Below are 22,116 nucleotides of genomic sequence, written 5' to 3' on the forward strand. Positions count from 1 at the left end.
TTTGTTGGTATTTAGCCTTCCCTGAAATGAGATTAAGATCAGTAAAAATAATCTTTAAGTAGGCAAAATATATGAAAGTTCTAAAGTGAATTTTTTTTTTTTTTTTAGATTTTATTTATTTATTTGAGAGGAAGAGACAGAGCGCGAGCAGGGGCGTGGCAGAGAGAGAATGGGAGAAGACTCCTCGCTGAGCAGGGAGCCCAATGTGGGACTCAATCTCAGGACCCTGGGATTATGACCTGAACCAAAGGCAAATGTTTAACCAACTAAGCCACCCAGGGTGAAATTATTTTAACCAATTTATTTAAATTAAATTTAAACTAAAAAACAAACAAAATTCATCCATTTTCCCCTTCCCCATCCTCCACCTCTGACAGCTCTGAATCTGTTCTCCTTATGAGCTTATTCATTCATTTATTTATGTTTTAGATTCTGCATGTAAGTCCGACAATATGGTATTTGTCTATCTCTGTATGGCTTTTTTCACTAGCCCAGGTAATCTCAAATGTCAAGATTTTACTCTTTTTTATGGCTGAATTATATATATGAATTTCTTTATCCATTCATCAATTGATGGACATTTGAGTTGTTTCCATATCTTGGCTACTATAAATAATGTTGCAGTGATCATAGGGGTGCATATATCTTTGCAAGTTAGTGTATTTGTCTTCTTTGGATAGATACCCAGAAGTAGAATTGCTGGATTATATGATGGCTCTATTTCAATTGTTTGAAAAGCCTCCATACTGTTTGCTATTGTGGCTGCACCAAATTACATTCCCATCAGCAGTGCACAAGGGCTCCCTTTTCTTCACATCCTTGCCAGTGTTTGTTTCTTTGATACTGATATTTCTTGTCTCTTTGATAATAGTCATTCTAGCAGTTGGGAGATGATACTCATTTTGGTTTTGATTTCCATTTCCCTGGCAATTAGTAATACTTAGCATCTTTTCATGCACCTGTTGGCCATCTGTGTCCTGATGCTGCTGCAGGAGAATAGACAATGAGTCATGGCCCCCTCAGGAGCAGGATGTTGGCCCAGACCGGCAGTGACCTAACAGGCAAGGGGAAATTGATGCAGGGAGGGGAGGCTGGGATCTGCTGGAGTCTGAAGACCAAAACCTAAAGCATTCCACCATGAAGAGGTCAAAGAGATGAGGATAAACCAGCAAAGAGACTGAAAAACAGCCAGGAGAGTGACATTATGGAAGTGAAGCAGGAAGGTGTTCTTAGCATAAGGGAGTAATCAACTGTGTCAAATATTGCTGAGCAGTAGAGTAAGATAAAAATAAAGTCCTTAGTAACTTTAACAACAGTTCTGGTGGTGTGGTGATGGTTAAAGTGCTATTAGAATGAATTCACAGAGGATGGACCAGGAGGAATTGGAGTTTCTGAGTATAGGAAACTTTTTGAACCAATTTTTCTTTGTCCTTTGGTAAAGTAAAGCAGAAAAATAACAGCAGTAGCTTGAGGGAGAATTGGGGTAAAGGCATTTTTTTAGATGAGAAATACAGCAGCATGTTTGGTTGCTGCTTCAAATAATAAAATGAGGGGGAGAAAAGTGATGAAAATGGGAGAAAGAAAGGAAATAACTTGTGAGAGAAGAATGAATAGGTAAGAGGGGGAGGGATCTGGTCTGCTATTAGAGGGGATGGTCTAACATGGAAGAGCCCACAGTTTATCGTTAGGACAAAGACAAAAATAGATATCTGGGAATGGATACTTCATAGGTGTAAATGTGTGGTTTGGGGGTTGGCAGAAGTGTTTTGTTGTTGTTTGCTTGGTCTCTGTTTTTCAGTGAAATGAGAAGCAAGATCATTAGATGAAAGTGAAAGGAAGGACTGGAGAAGAAAGAAGAAATCAGGGTAGTGATTTAGGACAGGGTCTGCAAACTGAGGCATATGACAACTTCCCAGTGGGTATGTGACGGCAGATCATTTTTAAAAAATCACTTTCAAAATCCTCTTGTTTATGGCATTTTACCCTAAAGTTGATCTGCCTAAGAATGTTCCTTCTCATCTCTCTTTTCATTGCCTCTACCATGTACCTCCATCCCTTTTGGATCTACTGTGCTGCATGGCTCCTGGGGAAGAAGGATTGGACACAAAACAAAATAATAAATTTAAAATATTATCACTTGAGTTAAGAAAGTGAACGATTCCAGTATTTAAGTAATAAGCCCTTTTGTGACTCAAATGGTTTTCAGTGTTTTTGCTTGTATCACAATTGAAGAAGGACCTAATCAATTTAACAGCTGTTAATTAGTAATTGAATTTTGGGTTTATCATTATGTGATTTTTGGCATTATTAGGGATTCAGTAAACTGACAGACATTCCTATTACAAACCTCTTTCATTCCTATTTACTTATTTATTCTTAAAATTCATAGGAAGGTAATGAGGAATACAAATGATATTTGGGGGCCCCTGGATGGCTCAGTCAGTTAAGCATCTGCCTTTGGCTCAGGTCATGATCCCAGCATTCTTGGATTGAGCCCAGTGTTGGTCTCCCTGCCAGTCTGCTTCAACCTTTGCCTGCCGCTCCTCCCTGCTTATTCTCTCCCTCTCTCTCTCTCTGTTAAGTAAATAATAAAATCTTAAAAAAAAAAAAAAAAAAAAGAGGGGCACCTGGGTGGCTCAGTGGATTAAAGCCTCTGCCTTCGTCTCAGGTCATGTTCCCAGCATCCTGGGATCGAGCCCCACATCGGCCTCTCTGCTCAGCAGGGAGCCTGCTTCCTCCTCTCTCTCTCTGCCTGCCTCTCCATCTACTTGTGATCTCTATCTTTCGAATAAATAAATAAAATCTTTAAAACAAAAAAAGAACAGATACTTAACTCAAGATATTTTTAGTGATAATATCAATCCATTTGTACATATGCAAATCAAAAAACAAAATCAGAAGAAAAAAGTTAAAATTTCCTTTACGTCTATACTGTGATAGAGTTCAAGAAAATTATATATTTATATTTGATAATTACTAATTATATATTTATATATTTTGGTAAATTGTAAAATACTAATAATTATACTGTCATTGTAGCAGAAAAAATTAACACTTAAATTGTAGTGATCCCCAGAATAATTTATATACGTAAATCATGTTCTGTTTCAGACAAAAAACATATATTTATTGTTTACCAGAAATTATATCATTTGCAGCTATTTCATTTACAAAAAAAAAAGGTTTTGAATTTCATCTTAGAGAAATGGTAGGGGTACAGTATTTTTAAAAACTATTTTAGAAGGGTTACAAACAAAATAGCTTGTGGATAACTGGAGGAGAGTTATAGAGACCAGGCACTAGAGAAATGGAGTTGCCAGGCAGAATGAAAAACTTATTTGAGATTAGAAAGCATGAATTTAAGAAAGGATTAGGCAGCACGATTTTGCACAATTTTGTGTGCGTGCATGTGTGGGCGCGCACGCGCGCGCGCGTCTGTGTCTGTGTGTTTTCCCATCATATTCAGTTGCATAGAGAACCAAGATGGAATAGAAATAGCACTGTATTTTACCAGGGGTGTTTGACCAAGGATTTGAGGATATGTGCAATAAAGTGATATAATGAATGAACTGTGGAGTTTTTGTGGAATATAGAGGTGGGTGGGGAATACTGAAAAAACTGGTTTTGTCAAAGGATGGTAGGTCTCTTCAGGGTGGAAAAATTGTTGCAATCTGGGACTCACATATAATGAGTGTTTGAAGATTGGAATGTCTGAAATTGCAGTACTGGATGGATTGCAGTTATTATCCAAGACAAGGTTATGATTTTATATTATTTTTTCCACAGTAGAACTCAAGCTCCATTAGGGCAGGGCTTTTTATTTTTTTTCATTATTTTATTTTATTGGTCCTCTCTCCCCATCTACTATATTCTTAGTGCCTATAACATTACCTGATGGATTCAAATAAGCCAACAATAAATTGTTGTTGGATGGAGGAATGTAAAGTGCATAACCACAGGAAAGAATGACTGAGATTGGGTGGATAAAAAGATCATTCAAGGATACTGGGTAAAGAACTAGAGTGGCGTAGAAGAGAATTTGAATAAATTGGGAAACCAAATCTTCAAAACATCTAAAAAATCTTTAAAAACACTTTAAACTTGTATAATATATATATACATACACATACACAAATATATGATTATATTTATTACGGTTGTACTAATATATAATTCATAGTTAATTTCTGCAGTCATCAGTACATCCATATGAGAAAATAGACAAAAGTACATTTTTTAAAAAAATTGAGGTTTCTGCAATGATATTTATATATCCATACAAGAAAGAGGAACATAGTGTAATTTTTTTTAAAGATTTTATTTATTTATTTTACAGAGAGAGAGATCACAAGTAGGCAGACAGGCAGGCAGAGAGAGAGAATGGGAAGCAAGCCCCGTGCTGAGCAGAGAGCTGGATATGGGGCTCGATCTCAGGACCCTGAGATCATGACCCAAGCCGAAGGCAGAGGCTTAACCCACTGAGCCACCCAGGCTCCCCAGTGTAATTTTTTTTAAATTGAGGTTTATGCAGTGATATTTATAAATCTTTGTTGATTATATTATTTGGTGATACCATAGTTTTAGATTTTCTTTTTTAAAATTAATTTATTTTATTATTTATATTTTATTTTTTTAATATTTGACAGAGAGATCACAAGCAGGCAGAGAGGCAGGCAGAGAGAGAGCGAAGCAAGCTCCCTGCTGAGCAGAGAGCCAGATGCGGGGCTCGATCCCAGGACCCTGAGATCATAGATTTTCTGTCATATAAATTTTGTCTGGCCTGGTTTGTGATCCCTCATTATTTTTGCACACCTCACACGATGAGTCATGAAGATTTTCATTTGAATATTTTCAAGGCTTCTGTATACCTATATTTTTTATGCATTACCAAACCACCACTGGGCTAGTGGTGAGCCAGTGATTAAAATTATTTTTACATATACCTGTCTTCTTTCACTCAACTGAGAACTCTTACAGTTTTTATTGTGCCTCCTTTGTCTTCTGTACTGTTTATACAATTGCAATAATATTTATGCCACACGTATCAATTCTAGACCATAAACCTAAACACTTTACAGATACTAACTTCTCCCCTCACAAGTGTATGTGATGTGCTCTGTTATTATTATTATTTTTTTTAACAAATGGGGAAAAAACCCCGAGGCATAAAGATGTTGAATAACTTGGTTAAGATCCCCAAATATGGCAGAGTTAGAATTCAAATCCAGATGGTCAAGCTTCAGAAGCTATACTTTTAATAACATACTAATCTGCCTCTATTAAGTGCAGAGCTGATAGATAGTTTGTAATCAACAGTGGTAACAGAAAAAGCAATTATTGATTTTTTTTTTCTCTCAGCAAATATTTAATAAATGCCTATAGTGCTAAGCACTCTGGTTTCCAGTTAATAAAACTTAAATGGTTCCTTCCTTCATGGAGCCTAGAATTCAGTGATAAAAATACAAATATAATTTGCTCATATTATTGCAGAATTGTAAGTGCCAAGAACAAAAAGAAAGGTATTACGAGATACTATAAAAGATGGGCTCTTTTTTGGACTCTAGATAGGGTCAAGCTGAGGCTTGAATCACAATGAGGAACCAGCCAGGTGATTAGTGAGGGGAGAGTTCCAGGTAGAAGAACTAGTACACGAGAAGGCCAGGATTCCTGGAACGAAGAAAGAAAGTACTTTTATTTTGCATATCACTTAGTTCTAAACAGGAAACAACATGTTAAAACTTAGGTTATTTCAGTGGCGGGTTATTTATAAAGAGACTGATTAGAAAGGTGTAAGCTGAACATAGGGGTTACTTATAGAATGATGCCAGAACTTGAAGTAAGCATTAGTGGAGCTTTTACTATCCCAAGACCAAAAGGAGGAAAACAGAGCTTGCTGGAATTGGGAAAGAGGATCCTGTAGGGTGGACCTCCTTGTCAGAGCAGTGATCTTCAGTTAAGGGACACAGCCAGCCAGAGCAATCCCAAAGAAAAAGAGAAAGGAAAATAAATGTTGGATAACACTTTACCACCAACTTTCCAAACAAGTAACGGGGCTGGCTCTCCATTGTCTGCATACTCTCGAAGGGAAGTATGTGGGAGTCCACTGATTATTCCTATTCAGTTAAGCCTCTAGAGGCAGAAAGCACAGTGTAGATGCAGGAGAGAGCACGTGGATATCTACTAGATTTTTTGTCAACTACTTGATCAAGCCATGTATTTAGGTCATATTATGGAATTTGTCTCTTATTTCAGGAAAAATTGTGAGCTGTTGAAATGGCCTTCCGCTTTGAAATGGGGAGCCAGAGAAATTGTTGTTAAAGATTCTGGCACCGGTTTCCAACGTGGGGAGTGGGGGGTTTCCCCACATCAGTCAGTTGGGTACCAGTTGGATGTCCTACAATTCAACTCAATTCTGATATTGTCTACCTGTAGATTGCATCATATCCTACAGGTTAAGGTCTCGATCCTACAAGGCTGCCCTCCTCCATGTCAGATACCTGCTGCTCCTGACCAAACAGCTGCAAATCAGAAGTTACATTGAACTTCTGGGTTGGGTTCAATTAATTTGCCAGAGTGGCTCACAGAACTTAGAGAAGCATTTTACTTATTAGATCATGAGTTTGTTATTAGAATATACATCAGGAAGAGCCAAATGAAAGAGTTGTTTAGGGAGAGGTATGGGGAAGGAAGATGGAGCCGCTATACACTCTCTGAACGTAGCACTCTCCCCAAATATCCACATGTTCACCAACCTGGAGGCTCTCCCAACCCAGTCCTTCAGGATTTTTTATGGAGGCATACTACATAGCCACAGTTGGCTAAGCCAACTGTTGCCATTGGTCATTAAACTCAATCTTCAGCCTTTCCCCCTCCCTGGAGGTTGGGTGTTAAGACTGAAAGTTATGGGGCACCTGGGTGGCTCAGTGGGTTAAAGCGTCTGCCTTCAGCTCAGGTCATGATCCCAGGGTCCTGGGATCAAGCCCCACATCGGGCTCTCTGCTCAGCGGGGAGCCTGCTTTCCCCCTCTCTCTGTCTGCCTCTCTGCCTACTTGTGATCTCTCTCTCTGTCAAATAAATAAATAAAATCTTAAAAAAAAAAAAAAAGACTGAAAGTTACAACCCCCTAATCACATACTTGGCTCCACTGGCAACTTTAGGTTACCAGTTCCCAACTTTAAGTTACCTAGGGGCTTTCCAAAAGTTACCTCAAAAGACATCTTTGCTACTCTCATTTCTTAAAAAATTCCTAGGGTTTTAGGAGCTCTGTTCCAGAAATGGGGACAAAGACCAAATATAGATTTTTTACTATAAATCATAATATCACAGTTGCGATCAGATCTGTATTTAAAAAAAAAATCATTCTGGCTGTTTAAGTGGCTTTTTGGAAGACTGCAGATGGAAGAATGTATAGATAGGTAAAATGGGGGATTTGGAGGCACAGGAGCAGAAATGGAGGTAGGAGAAACAAAGTTGTTTGATAATGCGTGTGGTAGTTCCAATTAGTGTGGTTGCAGATCTTTTTTGAAGGTAAAATTAATAAGAGTTGATGACAGTTTGAGTGAATAGGTTGAATTAAAGTGTCACAGTGACTCATGTATTGAGTATCTGACTTTTGTAACTGGGTAGATGCTGGTGCTGTAAGAAAAATTATTTTATTAGTAGAGGGGTTAGGGAGATTAATCAAGCATTCAGTTTTAGACATGAAGTATTCACTTGGAAGTGTCAACAAGTTGAAAATACAAGAGTAAACCAGTCTGGTCAAGAGGCATACATTTGGGAGTCCTCTGCAAATAGACTTAAAGCTATGTAATGATGATATAATTTAAAGGAAGACTTTATTAAGGGACCATAAAGGAGACAACTAAGCCCTGTAAAACCTGAATATTTAGAAAAGGCATGCTGGAGCGGGAGTAAGCAAAGGAATCCACACGCTAACACTAAGCTAACACTTTTATGTAAGTTATCCCACTCTGATTATAATTACTTTATGAAGTAAGTATTATAATACTATGAATGGGAATCTGAAAATCAGATTAGTCAACTTGGCTATTTTTTTCTCACTTTAAAACTAATGCTCTCCTATGACAAAGGGTGGTTGTTTGTAAGTAATAAATGCTTACTAAAATGAAGTCAGCATCTATGTAGAAGTGATAGAAAAAAGGGGTGGAAATACGAATGAGGGGAGTCACTTTAAACGCATCTTAATTCATACATCACCTCTGTTGTTATTAACTACCTTGTTTTCCCTGATGATATGGTTTTCCATCTTTTAAATGGGGCTAACCCATACATCTAAAACCTACTTTAAAATGGATTTTGTCATGCAGTTACCACAAATATGGTTTTACTACCTAATGGGTAGAAAATTAATTTAATCCCCAAACTACATTTATGAAGAGTTTTGGTAGTTATTTCCAACAATTCATTCCTTAATAAATTAACAGAGACTAGAGAGTGGGTGTTTGAAATGTACAGTTGAAAACAAGCCTTGACATTTAAATCTCATCACATAAAAATATGAAATCCATTATTTTCTATTAGGATATTAACAATAGCACTTTAAACTTCTTTGGTAATGACTACACTTTCATAATCAGTCCATTAACCACAAGATAACTGTTATGAACTCAAATATGTGTCCATAATAACCTAGAAGTACTTCCATTGAGGCATCTGTCTATACTTGGGAGGAGGAAGTACCTTTCAATTTGTAATAACACCATGACTATAATAAGTCCTGAGTAGGAAATATTGATGAACACATGATTTTGTCTTGATTTGAGGTGTTAGGATAGAAAACTCTGTAATCTTACCATTCCATAGTCTGCAAGCAGTTCTGGATACTGCATTTTTGCCATTTGAAAATCAATTATACATTCTTAATGCCATATTTACATTGTAAACTTATAAAGGCTAAAAATGTATATTAAAAAATATAAGTAGGATGTCTTTCTATTTGTCTGCATACTTTATGATATTAGGTCAGACACGTTTACATAGACAGCATTTGAATCATTTTTTACCATTAAATACCACATATATGTACTAAGGGAGGATAAGCAGTAGAATTATTTTTTGAAATATTTGCTCAGAGACAAGGATAGAGTTTGTATTTCAGATTTGTGGTTAAACCATTTTAATTTACTCATTTTTAAGTTTATAACAGATTTTTTTCTTCCCTTTTTTTCCTTTTTTGATTGAAGTTACACTTCAGAAATAACTTTTAAATTCTCTATACAGTCATTCTACCGTCTATGTGTCAGCCACTCTTCTAGCTCTTGATGATAATAGCTTTAAAGAAAACACAAAGTCTTCAATTTCATGATGCCTTACAGCAAATCAAGCATGGAATATAACACAAGTATATAAGTACATTTTAAAGTAGCTTTTTTGTTCTAATGTTGTTGTTATAAAACTATTATCTAGGGGCACCTGAGTGGCTCAGTCAGTTAAGCATCTGCCTTTGACTCAGATCATGATCCCAGGGTTCTGGGATCGAGTCCTGCATCTGGCTCTCTGCTCAGTGGGGAGTGTGCTTCTTCCTCTCCCTCCACGACTCCCCCGTGGCTTGTGCTCTCTCTTTCTCTTACTCACGTTCTCTCTCTCAAATAAATAAATAAAATCTTAAAAATGTATAAACAAATAAAACTGTTATCTAGCAAAAAATCCAAGATGGTATAGTTGATTAACAATAAGTTATGTTAAACGGTCTAATAATTTAGAACTTCTTAGAATTTGATCATGTTGACACAAGTTGAAACTTGACATTTATAATGTATTATCCCCAAAACAAGTATTACAGATGAAAGGATAAAATACAATATGATGTTTACAAAGTGGCATCAATTAATTAATGAGATATTTTCAAAGTGTTGTTAATACATTATACTCTGAAGTTTATTGCAAATTCTTAATTTCTAAATAAAGCTTATTTTACCATATAACATTGAGTAAAATAATCTGACTCCACTAATGATACTTAATGTTATGTTTTGGCTTTGCCAGAATCAGACTTAAATATTAATTTTGATAGTGTGATGCTTCTGATAGCACTTTTATAAACCATAGCATACATTGAGGAGTTACTACTCTTGGATTAATGCTTTAGGAGTAAAAGAAATTTACATTTCATTAATGTTAAATTATTTCAGAACATCTCTGTTCTGCCAATAATAGATCCAAGAAAGTTAAAATCATCTTAACTCATCTATTTAAAAATTAAATTTTCTTTGAAGTGAAGACTGTTCAGTGATTTGTTTTAAAATGTGTGGTGCAGTGGTTATGGCATAAACTCTAAAATTATACCCTTTCTGGTATGAATTTCTGTTCAGGTTTGAGCATCTGAAAGCTCCATTTTCCTCTTATGTCAGATGAGATGTTAATACTGCTAATGTCATAGGTTAAGCTAATATTACATGAGATAACCTATGGTAACCTTTCATCTGTAATACTTGTTTTGGGGATAATACATTATAATGTATTATACATTATACATGTCAAGTTTCAACTTGACATTATTAACCTATGGTAACCTGTGATAACAGTGTTGGGCACAAAATTAGACTTTAATAGGTTCTAACTATTATTTTTAAGTTGTTTTTTATAATCCTATAATAAAAAACAACTTAAAATAATAATTATCATATAATTAAAACAATTAAATATTAATTAACATTAATGTTAATAACTAAATATTAATTAACATTATTGTCAATTAATTAACAATAACATTATTGTTAATTAATATTTAGTTTTAATTATATGATATATAATTAATATATATGATATAATTATCATATAATTAAAACAACTAAATATTAATTAACATTAATGTTAATTAATATTTAGTTTTAATTATGTGATAATTATTTGAAAAAATACTGTGAAAATAGGTATCCTTTTTCATATGAAATTTACATAAATAAATCAGTTTCAGATTATATTACACAGGTAGCATGGAATCTTCTGCCGCCTAAGAGGGCTTATGTGTGTTAAAGTCATCATAACCTTAGTCAATAGATTCTCGGTTGGTTTTATTGACATTTTCATTGTGTATTATATTTCCAGCTTCTGGCTCACTTCCTTACTAAACATCAAGGTCCTTCAGGACCATGTCTTGTTTATGGTAGAATTCCCAACACTTGGCATATTTCCTCTTACATATGAATGAATTAATAAGAGATTCCTCATTAAAACTTTAAAGAAAGCCTTTTTCCTTAATGGTGGATCAAATGTGTCATGGTCTTTTATGAAGGATACTGATCACTGTATCTTAACACTTGGGAACAAAAGAAATAAGACACAAATGGTCTAAAGGTAATATTTATTAAAATAGGTGAGTAAAAATGTGTGATTTTTACCTTATGGGAGGAGGAATATGAAACATGAAAGCTAGTTTTAGCATAATAATTTGTAATCAGTGCCATCATTTAAAAATCTGAAAAGCACTCTAGAAATTGATTCCTTTCATTTAATAGAATTAACTCAGATGAAAAACAAAGTTCAGTTTCCTCTCTGATTCTCTTTGCTTTTAAAAGAAAATAAATTGTTCTGTAGTTTCCAATGTGTTGCTATCAGTATCTAACGTATATAAATGTATACTTGTATCAATAACAGACATAAGAACCATCTTTAATAAAAAAAAAAGACCTAAAATACTACTAATGAAAAAGAAAAGATTGATGAAAGGACCAGTTGAGAAGAATATGGTTATGATAATGCTTGTCTTTGCTAGTAAGAACACTGAGGAATATTATGAGTTTACAAAATAAGCCTAGTGAAAAGGGAATTTGGCACAATTCATGTGATGGAAAAGTACATACTTACCTTAATTTTCACTCTTGTTCACCACCCATAAACTTTTTGCCCTCAAGAACAGGATGAGCCCTTTGAAACATAACTGTCTACTGGAGAGCACAATGTATGAATAGCTTATTGCAGCAAGGGAAATGAAATGGTAACTATAAAACTAAATTGTAGTCATGGAAAGCAAGTAGATGGAAACTCATTCCTCTCTGCAGGTTAGAGATAGAAGCACTGCAGGATTCATTTTTTAGACCAAACAGTCTTTTCTTTCTTCGAGTACAGTGGGGGAAACAAACAACTCATTGACTTATTTTCTGTATGTTCTCTTTTGCAAATATTATTTTTCTCTTCACACATGAGTTTTGGCCTTTCTGAAACAGGAGTCGTTAACTTAAGCCTAAGAGAATGTTGGCCAAAATAATATTTGAAGTAGAAATCACTCCCTATTTCTTGAAATTTTCTTCTATTCGGAATATCAGGCCAACCTGATTGGTTACTCCTTTTCAGTCATCTTCATTGACCCCTTTTCTCATTTCCTTCCTTCAGTGTTGATTGTCTATAATGGAACTTTTTTTTTTTTTAACTCTACTTTCTAAATGTTCTTCCTGTTGACTCATCTTTTTTTTTTTTTTTTTTAAGTTTAAATCCTCTAGTGAAAACCCCAGATGGTTCCATTTTCTATCATTGATGATCAGAACCTTATTTCTAGTTTTCTACGCATACAAACCTGCACTGATTTTTGCTTACTTTCTTACACTTCGCAGTGCTTCTATATTCCCAGTTGTGGTAAATAACATCATCATCTAACCAATCTCCCAACTAGAAATTCTTGTTATGCTGGTCTCTTAGTCTATAAATTACCAACTCCTATAGATTCTAATACAGAATTTCCTTTCTAATCAGAGATTTTATGTGTCAGAGCTTCAGGTCATGCATTCATCATTTTCCTCCCATGTTATTGATCTGTCTCCTAACTGAGCTTCCTGCCGCTTTTCTCCACCAGTACAGATAATGAGTCCGGTATCAGTTATCTACTGAAATCCAGTTTGGTTCTGTTATTCTTTGCTACGCTACCCACATGGTTCTATTAACCATAGTCCCAAGTCTAAACCCCACCATACTTCTAAGTCTAGACCTGAACTTTGTCCCCAGCCTCAGTTATAACCGTTTCCCGCCAGGATGCCATAGGCTATGCTTCTATATAGGAATTTCTCCCCATTTTCTTAGCCTGCCATCTCAGTCTTTACTATTACTTTTTCTTCTGTATGAAATGCTTTTCTTTCTCAAATGCCTGGTAAACTCCTATACAATCTTTAAGACTCAGCATAAATATCACCCCTTTGTGAAGACTTTCCTCGCTTCCCATTTTGTGCTCCATTATAGAACGTAACACATATATTATATTTTTTTGTTTATAAATATTCCCTTATAAGAAAATAACTTTTCTGATTATGGGAATTATATTTTTATGTTTTCTATATATGATATAACACAGTGTAATATAATTTTAAAGTAGGCATCACTTAAATATGAATTGAACAGTTATGTTCTATTACTACCTTAAAGTCTGTTAGTTGGAGTGGGTTTACAATCTCTCTGATATTATTGGCTGCCTGTTTTAATATACTGTAATTTTAAATCCTATAATAAATTAGCCCTCACCTTTAGCTTTATTCCTGCTCTATGCTTGATAGTCAACCTGTTATTAGATTAGGGACATTATAAGGATCTCGGGGTCAAAATATATTGGTTTGGAGTTGACAATGGCAAACTCTAATAATTATTACTGCTATTGTAAGCCAAGTACTTTATTAAATATTTTAAGTATTTACCCAGTAATTCTTTAAATAGTACTATGAAATGACCAATATACTCATTTTATTAATTAAGAAAATGAGAGTTGAATAAATGCTTTAAGTTTATGTATTAGTAACTGACATAGCTGGGAACCAGACTCATATATCAATCTGACAACAAAGGTGTCAATATTGTAGACAATTCATCACCAGTTTAAAATTGTTTCTGGTTCTGTTGTGACTCAATATATACTTAAATTAACTGGGCTCATTCTTTCTTTTTCTTATCCAGTTTTTATTATATTTTTAGTCATTCTCTTATAATTATAGTTGATTTGTTGGTAAAGGATGGTATTTTCACATATCTGACATGCAGTAAATGTTACAACATATATCCAGTTGTCTGTGTGTGTGTATGTATGTGTGTGTGTGTATATATATATATATATATATATATATATATATAAATTTAAGAAATAGTATAGGACTCAAGAATGTTTTTATTGCTTTTATTTGTTTATTTTTTGGGTGATATTTAGAGGTAAAATAGAAAGATTGTTGAATTCTGGGATTTAGGAACTTTAAGTTCCAGGTTTGGTTCTACTTCTGCTAGCAGTTTAACCTTGGGCAAGTTGGTTTCATCTTCTGGATGAAACAGGACAATTTTCATAATTCCCCAAATCCTAAATTATAGTGGATCAGGAAAGTCTAAAGGCCTTTCCAGATATTTGTAGAAAAATCAGGAAAAAGAAGGAATATCTGAAAAATCACTGTAAAATTCTAGGGATAATCATTACATACCTGTAATCACAAATTCATAATGTATACAGTGTTAAGCTAAAGATGCCAGTATCTGAATAGCATGGTCCATGTTCATGAAGCTGAAAATCTACCTGGAGGTATGGGACAGATTTTTAAGATATACTTAGGAATTTGAAACATTATATGTAATGTTCCAAAAGATAAGAGCTCAATAGGGCCAGGTTAAAGAGAAATATATATTTATGAGGATAGATGAAGAAAACTTCAGTCTGGGACAAAGCTAGGAAAAAATTATGGGAATGAATAAACAAAATTATTATCCTTTTCCCTAAAGTCTTTAAAAGTGGGACTCTTTCTTTATAAAGTAAATATATTTTAGGAACTTGATTAGAATTATGCTTCATTGAGGGAAATAGCAAATCTTTCAACTGATAAGGAAAACTTCAGGCCTTCTTACAGGGAGATACGGCTTAATTCTCACCACAGCAAGCTGCCCTGTTAGTGTCCAGTGGTTAGCCTAGGGGAAGACAGCTGGAGCAGAGCAAGCTGATAGAGTGGGGTGTGGCTTCCAGAACACAAGCTTTGTGTCTCATTCTTCTGTTTTTTCATGTGAAGCTTAAATTTATTACTACAGAAATCAGATGAATGAAATTCAGCTTCCTTTTTTGCCCTCATGTGCTCTTATTGTTCCTATAACTTTTTTTTAAAAGATTTTATTTATTTATTTGACAGAGATCACAAGTAGGCAGAGAGGCAGGCAGAGAGAGGGGGGGTGGGAAGCAGGCTCCCCGCTGAGCAGAGAGTGGGATGCAGGGCTCAATCCCAGGACCCTGAGATCATGACCTGAGCCGAAGGCAGGGACTTTAACCCACTGAGCCACCCAGGTGCCCCTCCTATAACTCTTTTAATTCCTTAATTTTGTTACTCTTTTTTTTTTTTTTTAAAGATGTTATTTATATATTTATTGGAGAAAGAGAACATGTGAGCAGAGAGAGGGGCAGGAGGGGAGGGAGAGGGAGAGAGTCTCAAGTAGATTCTGCACTGAGTGAGGAGCCAGATGAAGGGGCCTTATCTCATGATCCTAAGATCATGACCTGAGCTGAAATCAAGAGTTGGTGCTTAATCAAGTGAGCCACCCAGATGCCCCTTTTTACTCTTTTTTTTTTTAATCTACCAAACTATAACATGAATATTAGACTGTCTAGTTGAGGTGACAGGAAGGAGATTTGAAAGCAAAACAAACAAAAAAGATATGAAGTAGTGCAAAGGATTGAAAAGTCCTACAATAATATTCCTATTTAAAATGATGGACAGTTAAAGTAAAACCTGTGTTTTTAATGTTTTAACTTAATTTAAAAATTAAAAATTTGAGTATAGTTGACACAGTGTTTTATTAGTTTCAGGTGTACAACATAAAGATTTAACAGCTGTAGACTCACTGCAAGTGTAGCTACCATCTGTTACCATACAGCACTATTACAGTGCGTTATGGTATATCTTTGACTATATTCCCTATGCTGTGCCTTTTGTTCCTCAGACTTATTCAAGTCAGACTAAGAAGGACAGATACCATATGATATCACTCATATGTGGAATCTAAAAAACAAAACAAATGAATGAACAACCAAACAGTGGGCAGAATCGGATATATAAATACAGAGAACAAACTGATGGTTGCCAGAGGGAAGAGGAGGGTGAGAGGATGGGCAAAATAGATGAAGGGGAGTACAGATACAGGCCTCCAGTTATGGAATGAGTAAGTCATGGGAATAAAAAGCAGAAGCATAAGGAATACAATCAGTGGTATTGTGATAGCAGTATAAGGGGACAGATGGTAGCTATACTTGTGGTGAACATAGCATAATGTATAAACTTGTCAAATCACTGAGTTGTACACCTGAAACTAATACAACCTTGTTTGTCCACTCTACGACAACAACAACAACAACAACAACAACAACAACAAAACTATAAAAAAAAAGTACAGGATGAATCTAGGAAGTAGTCAAAGCAGGATACATAGCATTTGCTCCTGGTGTTAATGGAAATTATATTATGTGTACTTTCTCAATATATAAAGGGAGTTATGGGCAGCTATCAGATAACTTTAAAGAAGTGACAAAACTATAGCTATTAATCTGAAAATTGTTGAATGACTATTTTAAAATACTAACTAGGCATCTTAACTAAAATACTGAAAGTATTAAACTTTATCTAATTATATTTGGCTATGTGATAATATAGGTGCCATGAACATGAAAAGTAAATTTTATTTGATGGTGATTTAATCATTAAGAGGCAGGAATAAAAGATTTGAAAATGGTAGGTATGTAAAATTTGGAATGAAGACACAATTTAGGTTGTTGCTAGAAAAACATACAAAACATTCACTTTAGTAAAAGACAGGAGTGCAGCAAGATGATATATACTTCTTTATCCATTTGTCTATTGATGGATATTTAAATTTCTGCTATATTTTGGCCATTGTAAATAATACTACAATAAACATAGGAGTTATATGTCTTTTTGAATTAGCATTTTCATTTTCCTTGGTAAATACCAGTAGTGAAATTACTGGTACATATGGCATTTCAATTTTAACTTTTCAAGGAAAATTCATACTGTTTTCCATCATGGAAGCAAGGTACCAATTTACCTTCCCACCAGCAGTGTGTAAGGGTCCCTTTTTCTCCACATCCTTGACAATACATGTTATTTCTTGTCATTTTGATTTTAGCCATTCTAACTGGTATTGGGTGATATCTTGTCATAACTTTCATTTCTCTGATGATTAGTGATGTTGAGTGTCTTTTCATATGTCTGTAGGCCTTCTGCATGTCTTCTTTGGAGAAATGTCTATTCAGATCCTCTGCCCATTTTTCAGTTGGATACCCCCCCACTCCCCCGTGTTGAGTTGTATAAGTTCTTTATGTATTTTGGAAATTAACCCCTTACTAGAAATATTATTTGCAAATATCTTCTCTCATTCAGTAGGTTGTCTTTTTGTTTTGTTGATGGTTTCTTTTGCTCTGCAAAAGCTTTTTATTTTGATGTACTTTCAGTAGTTTATTTCTGCTTTTGTTTCCCTTGCCTCAGGGGACATATCCTAGAAAAATGTTGTTATGGCTGATGTCAGAGAAATCACTGCCTGTGCTCTCTTCTAGATTTTTTTATTGTTTCAGATGTCACATTTAGGTCTTTAATCCATTTTGTGTTTATTTTGCATATGGTGTTAGAAAGTGGTCCAGTTTCATACTTTTACATGTAGCTGTACAATTTTCCCAATACCATTTATTGAAGAGACTGTCTTTTCCTCATTGTATGTTCTTGCTTTCTTCATTGTAGATTAGTTAATCATATAATCTCCCTGATGAACATAGATGCAAAAATCCTCAATAAATATTAACAAACTACATAGAACAAGACATTTCAAAGATCATTCACCACTAACAGGTGGGATTTACTCCAGGAATGCAAGGATGGTTTAATATTTGCAAATCAATCAACATCATATATCATATTGATGAAGGATAAAAATCGTATGATCATCTCACAGAGGCAGAAAAAGGATTTGACAAGATTCAACATCCATTCACGATTAAAACTATCAGTAAGGTTGATTTAGAGGGAACATACCTCAACATAAAGGCCATCTATGAAACACCCACAGCTACACTCATATCAGTGATGAAAAACTGAAGGCATTTCCTCTAAGGTCAGGAACAAGACAAGGATGTCCACTCTTTCCACTTTTATTCAACATAATATTGAAAGTCCTAGTCATAGCAATCAGAAAAGAAAAAGAAATAAGAGCATCCATATTGGTAAAGAAGATAAATTGTCATTATTTACAGAAGACATGATACTATATATCAAAAATTCTCTCTTTACTTTTAATTTATGCTCTGATCCTATTGTATTGGATTTGATTAGCCAAGCAAAATAGATGCCTTAACACATTCTGGTGTATTATTTAGGATAAAAAAACAATAATAAAGAAACCAAATGGGTTTTGAAGTAAACTGAATTTGAATCACAGTTCTCATTTAATAGCTCAAAGGCCTAAAGTGATTTTTCAACTGCCATATGCCTCAGTTTTTTCAACCATAATTTGTAAGGAACATTATAAGGCTCTTTCTGAGAATTAAATGGGACAGTTAATCCAGAAATAGCATACCAGTGCACCTTATATATATAATTCTTATTAAATGTGAGGTGTTATCAATTATAATAATATTTGCCAATTGTTTTCATAAGTGGACAATTTCTTACTAGCACAGTTTTTCCCCATAGAAATCAGGACTCATTGGACTTTCAGTATAATAGAATTTATATTAGCTAAAATTAAATCATAGCTAGACTGATGAAAGTAATTTACAAAAAGTATATAATTTAAGTTAGTAACACAAAATATTTATTTGATAAAATTTGTTTTATTTATATATTCTTGATATCTGATACATCCTAAATTCGTTTGCATAAAGTACTGAATTTTAAATTTTGTTTGATGGTTATATATTTTAATAAATTGATGGTATTATTTAAGTACAAATATAGAAAGTCTATAATAGTTTTTAAAGATTTACATAAAATATACAAATTTTGGAAGGAATGCATGCTATTTTCCATTTATTTCTTTATCGCCATATTAAATCTCTTTGCTGACAGCATAGGGGAAATTATAATGATTTAAAGAGTGAATCTTTATCAGTATTTGGCAGAGAAGGAAAATAATGAAACTTATAAACAGTTATTTATAACAAAATTTAACTTGAAAGTGACAGTTGCTCAGTTTTTGATTTATACATTCATTCCAGGCAGTAGAGCAGACCTCCACAGTCCATTGGATATCCTTTTGATATATGAAAATACACATTTTGGGTGTAAAAGGACTATAGCAATGCCGATGAGGAATAATTATGTCACCTTCTTCCTTCTGCCCTCACTTACTTGGAAGGTAGTCCATGATTTTCAGTATTGACTTATTAAATTGTAATTTGACCTTTTTGTATTCAGTAATTGACACCAACAGTTTCTCTTCTGCTCTACGTCCTACCAAAAGGAAAAAAGAAAAAGTCTACACTATCAGAAATCCAAAATAAAATCCAAATAAAACACAAACAAATATGATCCAGATACCCAAATAATAAAGAGAATTCTTGACTTTTTGTTGCCAGGCTTTGATGGAGTCAGTTTGTTTTGCAACTTTGTCTTTAGCAGTACAGTTTTAGAAATATTATTCTTTTCTTGGAAATTTCTTGCATGGGGATTAATTTCCTCCAGTGAAACTGAAAGTAACTCATAATATCACTTCATTTATGTTCAATAAATCTACCTGAGGAGATGCCTTTTAGTTCTGCTATATGCTATCCACTATAAATGTCTTTTGAACACACCATTATGTTCTGTTGTTCGCTGATATTTTTTTCAGTCACCTGAGAAAGTAAATTTGCTTGAAATTTCATCCATGCATCTAGACATTGTGAAATGAAGCTCACTTATTCTAAATATAGTGTAGGGGGAATTTTAAAGTTACATTATGTCACCTTGTCTTTGCAGTTGTTTTTTATGTTATATTTCCCATTGCTTTGCTAAATGACTGGTGAAATGGGATTTTAACATATCCCTCGAAGAAGTACTTCAGGAAGTGAGAGATATAGTGAGTATAATTCTGTTTATAAGAGTAAAATCAAATATTCCCCTTTTGAAATTTAAATAATTATATCTAGTTACTCTGAGAGAGCTTACTACCGAAATAATTTCTGTCTTACATTTGTCTATCATCCAAATTTTTTTTATTATTATTTTTTATTAACATATAATGTATTATTTGTTTCAGGGGTACGGGTCTGTGATTCATCAATCTTAAACAATTCACAGTGCTCACCATAGTACATACCCTCCCCAGTGCCCATCACCCAGCTACCCTATCCCTCTCACCCCCCTCCACTGCAGCAACCTTCAGTTTGATATCATCCAATTTTTTTTTAAAGATTTTATTTATTTATTTGACAGAGAGAAATCACAAGTAGGCAGAGAGGCAGACAGAGAGAGAGAGAGAGGAGGAAGCAGGCTCCCTGCCGAGCAGAGAGCCTGATGCGGAACTCGATCCCAGGGCCCTGAGATCATGACCTGAGCCGAAGGCAGAGGCTTAACCCACTGAGCCACCCAGGTGCCCTCATCCAAATTTTTGAATGCATTTAAACTACCTCTCCTTCTCTACATATTTCTGCAGTGTTTTAAAATGTCAAATTTGCATTTCTTACAACATTTTTTTCAATATTTAGGCATGATTTTACTTATATTACAGTCAAAAATAGAAACTAGTATATGTATCATGCCTAGTTTCATATTGGCTAATGGTTGAGAAAGGATTTTTACAGTCTTTTGTGTTGTACTTTTGTTCTCAACATAATGATTTGTGTACTAGACAGATAGACATTGTAGCATTTAATAGATAGATAGACATTTATTTATTATTATTTATTATTTAGATTGATAGACATTTGATTCTAAAATCTGGGATCAATTTTTCATGTAGATTAATATGTAGCAAGTGCCTTGTGTAAGTCACTTTCAGGCATGATGAGAAACAGACATAATACATATAAACCTTTTTCTTTTAAATATTTTATAGTCTAGTAAATGCCAGATCTTAGGCTGTAGTATATGTATCTGCAGTTTGTGTTTCTGAGGCAATTTGACTTATATATAACATAAATGTCAGTTACGTTTCAGCTCTTCTAAGAGGTCTGGTCTCATAATATTCATGCTAGGTGTACTTTATGTTATCAAACTTCCCTAAGACTCAGTAGAGATAAGACAGTTCTTTCAATGCTAGCAAAATACTAAAAGCTACCATATGATGATCCACTTTTTCTTTTACGAAACATTGCTGTATCCAGAACAGGGAAAGGGTATTTTTCCTTAACCCATTCAAGAGTTTTCATCTTCAGGGAACTCTCAGAGCCATACTTGGGGGGGGGGTGGGGAATACACACACACACCCCACATATATATGTGTATAATAAATATATATATTGTATATATATAATTATATATAGGAAATTATAACTTTGCCTCTCACATATACATAGTTAGAATTTCCTATGTAGAATTATCTCTATAACAGTAGGGACATAGAGAAGGGAATTTATTTATTTATTTATTTATTTATTTGTAAAAGATTTAATTTATTTATTTGACACAGAGAGAGAACAAGAAAGGGAATACTAGCAGGGGAGTGGGAGAGGGAGAAGCAGGCTTCCTGCTGAGCAGGGAGCCCTCTGTGGGGCTGGATCCCAGGACCTGAGCTGAAGGCAGATGCTTAACAACTGAGCCACCTAGGTGCCCAGGGAAGGGAATTTAATCAAGCCATCTATTCTCTGTAATTCTGCTAAAAAGATTAACTCTATGAATTAGTTTTGTGTGAGTTGCATTCCTATCAAAAAATGTAGTCTTTGTTTTATGTTTTATTATTTTTCTTTCTTCCAAAGAGTTGTAGTAGAAAATGAAAAACAGATCTACAAAGGAAATGCCATTTTCTCCTTTTGTCTTCCCACATAAACATTCATTGTTAATTTGTTAAATTGCTTTGCCTTGTAGAGACTTTTACAGATCTCAATATGGGTATTTATTTCCCTGGAGATTTCTTCATTGAACTTAATAAAATCCTTAGTGGGTTTCAAATGTGGCAGGTTGCAGGTTTCCTCCTTCCTTCCTTCCTTTTTTTTTTTTTTTCTTTTTGGTAAAC

The 22,116-nt window shown here is 34.4% G+C and overlaps 1 protein-coding gene across 2 annotated transcripts in view; it reads left to right on the forward strand.

Moving 5' to 3' along the window:
• Positions 1 to 22,116, forward strand: part of CCSER1 (coiled-coil serine rich protein 1) — a gene marked incomplete at its 3' end in the record, with an annotated part of 1,225,861 nt that overhangs the window by 181,700 nt on the left and 1,022,045 nt on the right. The gene's annotated exons all lie outside the window — the stretch shown is intronic.

Source organism: Martes martes, assembly GCF_963455335.1.
Source record: "Martes martes genome assembly, chromosome: 2".
NCBI classification, from domain to species: Eukaryota; Metazoa; Chordata; class Mammalia; order Carnivora; family Mustelidae; genus Martes; species Martes martes.